Below are 4,080 nucleotides of genomic sequence, written 5' to 3'. Positions count from 1 at the left end.
TACAACTTAAGGCAATATTTCTTGCGCTTTGTCCCCTCAATAGCTCAATCTTCTTCATGCTCTTACATTACACTGAAAAAAATCGAGGCGTCTAAATGCTACGTATTTTCACGGAAGCAACATATGTGGCCACATTGCGAATGAAAGCAGCGTAGAAATTAAAAAAAAAAGATGCTTATTTCTGCTAAAACATAAAATAGTTGTGACGTCTCTGCAATAGATTGCGTCAAACAAGCTCCCAGAAATACGAGTTTTCAAGAATTCCTCCAGTGCATTGCGAAACTGTCAAGATAATTCCATTTCATAATTCTTCACACTGCTCACTTCAGAACGTCTCAAGATTCTTCGAAAAAAAAGGATCAATAAATAAAACACCTCAATACAGTTTTCATATTGAGGATCATAAATTGTTGCATGGTATGTTCTTTTTATTGGAACATAGACATTATTCATTTTCATGAAGCAATGAGCTGGAGTGATGCGAGACGGGCAAGTGGAACCCGGTGTGGAGCCCAGGAGGAGGTATATCTCATTTCTTAGCGTTCACGTGGGCACCTGGGCTTCTACGCAATAGCCCGGATGCTTGGCTATCGGCGAAGTAAGCTAAAACAGAAGTCGCCAACAAGGCGGTAGCAATAACCCGATAAAGGTACCCGGCTTGGGCGAATAGAATGCTACTGCGAAAAGATTTGGTAAATAACAAAAAGAAAAATAATAATTCCAAGCTGCTCCTCAAAGCTTTGCTTTTGTACCTTGAACTTTTATTCGAAAGTTCTCGCCTGGTATTTTATTCGCTCTTTGAGCCTGTGTATATTTTTCTATGTTTCGTGCATCCAATCGTGGCCGGGAGGAGCACAAGATCAGTCAGCGTCAAATTCGGTTTGAGATAAGTCAGTTATGCCACAGCTCGGCTTCAAATTTAATGGGGTACGTGGGGAAGCCTCCTCCAATCTACCAGAGTGAATATATTCGTATCCCCTTTCTATTTGTTTCGTTTCTACTAGCTGAAATATTCAAGCCTTTTTTTATTATTTCTCTTCACCGCCTGATGAGTTTTCATACCCCACACACTGCGCAATGAACCCTGCTGTAAGGGGTTATGTTCTTATTTGTAGCTTGAGTATTTGTGACGCAGCATACTTCTTGGTGAGCAGGAATATATCTCAGTTTATAAGCGCTTGTGCCTTATCTTTTGAAAGACCTTCATCAAAATACGTCTCCAACCTCTGCCCTAGTGTCCACGAGCCAAACCTTTCCAATCAACTCACAACCCCTTTTATACAAAGAACGACAGCTTTACCTATTTCGGGCTCGTTCTTTTCTAGAAAAAAGAAGCCACATTCAAAGACAACGAAAGCAAGAGAAAGATGCAAAAGATAGAGCGTTGCACTCAGAAATTAAGGTTTGTTGGAAGAAAACATTAACCTACAAACACAAACCACGCTTGTCATACCTTCGTGAATGCACCTCGTTTCCGTTCCCCCCCCCCCTTTTTTTTGACCGTTTTCCTATAGTTTCACTTTTTTTTTCATGAACGTGAATCGTAGTCCCAGCAAAACGAAAGCCATTTCTCTGTTAGTGCAACGGGGCGCGAAATCTGCCACGGCCTCGCTTCTGACAGGCTTCGTTATGAACCAGCAGCCGTATGAAGAGCGATGGCCGGAGTCCACCAAGCGTAGCTGGTGTATAGGACGTGGCGCCTTCATCCGTACATCGTCGAAGTATATAAGCCGTAGCATAAGCAGGAATGGATTGATGGGCGAGCGAGCGGGTGTGTTTGCGCGTGAGTTGTCGTTATTTGCCGGCGTTCGAGAGTCCATGCAGTGCCCTAACGACTCCGGCAACTCGTCCTTGTGAAAGTGAACGTCTGGTTGCCTTCCCAAAGCCTTAGTAATACTTTGATTAAACCAAGGTAAATAAATGTTAACCTGCTATGAGCGCTACACGTGCGATAAAGTTCAAAGTGTCTCGCACAAGGCTCCTTGGTATAGTTCCCCGATTCATTATATCAGTGAGCGCCATATGTGACGAGCAATTGAAATGGTCGTACGCTTTGTCAATCTGCAGTGAAGCTAGATTTATTTGCATAACTAATTAACTCATTCATCTTGATTACGGGTTTGCTATATATTCAGTCATCATTTACTTGTTTAACCCTCGGGTAGTTCATAGTAATACTATTCAGGTACGCTCATTCGTTATATCACAGTCAAAGTATTGTATTACTTATTATTGTAGAACTCATTAACTGTTACTGTACAAGTTTTAAAACAATTAGTGGTTTCATTATGTAAGAGTCATCTCAGTTATCGGCATATAGTTTGAGATCATCCTTGAAGACGAACCCGTATTGTTCGTCTTGAAACACAGAGTTTATTGCTTAGAGAAGATAATTTATAGTTTTGTGTCAAGTAATTTTAGATTACCCTTCTCTTCTCTTACCCTTGCACTTTTCACTCTACATTTACACAAGAAGAGAGAGACTTCGCCGTGAGAATATAATTTAGAACACACAAACAAGTGTTCTATAACAACCTGGTTTTGCTTATTTGGTGGAACTTTGTCTTCCTTTGATGTCTTCAGCCCTACAGTACCATGCACCTGAACCAAATTTAAACCTACAGTGCATGCTAGTGAATATTCATCACATCTTCTACCTATGGCCTGCAGGAGCCTTGAACAAAAACAACATCATGTGCAGCAGAGGGCTTCATGTAACGCTGCACCGTATTATATTCAGCCCAGTACTTCTCTTTTCCCATATCGGGCTCAACATGTGTAGCAATGCCCAACAGTCACCTCTTCATAATCGTATACAATACCGAACACTTCTCTACTGCTTCTAGATGGACCTGGGCCGTTCGATCACCCCAACTCACTGCCATTGTGTGTCCACTGCCCCTCCCCCCCTCCCGTGTCCACCCTCATAACCTTTTCGTACATCGCAGTGGGCCCAGGCACCCAAAAGACGGAGCAGTAGAAAGAATGGGGCTACTGGACTTGAATGTCGCAGGCGCTGTGACTGGAATCTTCTCGCAAGCCTTTGCACTCTATAGTTCAGACATGTCGAAGTAAATATTCACATCACTGTTGCCTCGTAACCTCTATTCAGTGGTATTACTTTTTGTTACGCCCCTTTTTTCTCCGGCCGTTTCTTCATTGTCCTTGTCGTTGGTATTGTTGCTCCTATTGTTATTTTTGTTGCTACTCCTGTTCATGCTGCTGTAGTGGATATTGTCCTCTCACTCTAACATTTCTTTCTCTCTGTGTGTGTCCAGTTATTCTTTAGCCTCCCCTCGACTCTCGTTCTGTCTTTTACTCTTGGTCTTCTAGGCCTTTTGTTTTTCATTCTTCTCAGGTCTACTCTGATCACCACTGTAGATGGCACGTTTATACTGTTGCTTATGAAAATAAATTGTCGTGGCTTCGGATTGCTTTGGAACCGCTCAAGGGCTCGAAAAGACATAGCCGCCTGTCACTGTGAGTATTGTTCAAGTATTTATTGCGGTAGCTGGTCAAGGCTAGAGGTAGCGAGTGGAGTTTAGCGTCGTCGGGCTGGTGCACATTCATCGTCAGTAATCATGCCTCTCTTCTCCTCCTCTTACCTTGATCCTCAACACATTCTGAGCACTAACGGTACGAATACAGGGGATTTGAACACGCGCTCCAGTGACTTTGTGGTGCAGGCAGCCATTTTCGCGGAACTCTAATCCTCCTCATGTTTGATTACTCAGTACGTAAAAACAAAATCGACGTGTTCTTACTGAACGCATTCACGTCAAGCGTCAGGGCAACGTAGCAAGCAAGATATCAACATAAAGAGACGGATTCGTCATTCAATATATATAAAAACTCTCTGTTTCAAGGCAATCGCATGCGTCATTCAGATTTATTAGCGTTATGAAACACCATTCTTACTCTATAGCAACCATGAAAACTCTGAAAGTACTCTTGAAGAAGGAGTCATTTTTTTTTCATTTTCAAATAGTGCAGTCCAAAAGAAATCAATATTTTCTATGCGTTTGCTCAAGACAATATTATTAAAAGTGACCACTGAATAAAGCAATGAGAAAAAAGATT

The sequence above is a fragment of the Rhipicephalus microplus genome, chromosome 8 (genome assembly GCF_043290135.1).
Source record: "Rhipicephalus microplus isolate Deutch F79 chromosome 8, USDA_Rmic, whole genome shotgun sequence".
NCBI lineage: Eukaryota > Metazoa > Arthropoda > Arachnida > Ixodida > Ixodidae > Rhipicephalus > Rhipicephalus microplus.
Note: the sequence above shows the minus strand (reverse complement) of the source record.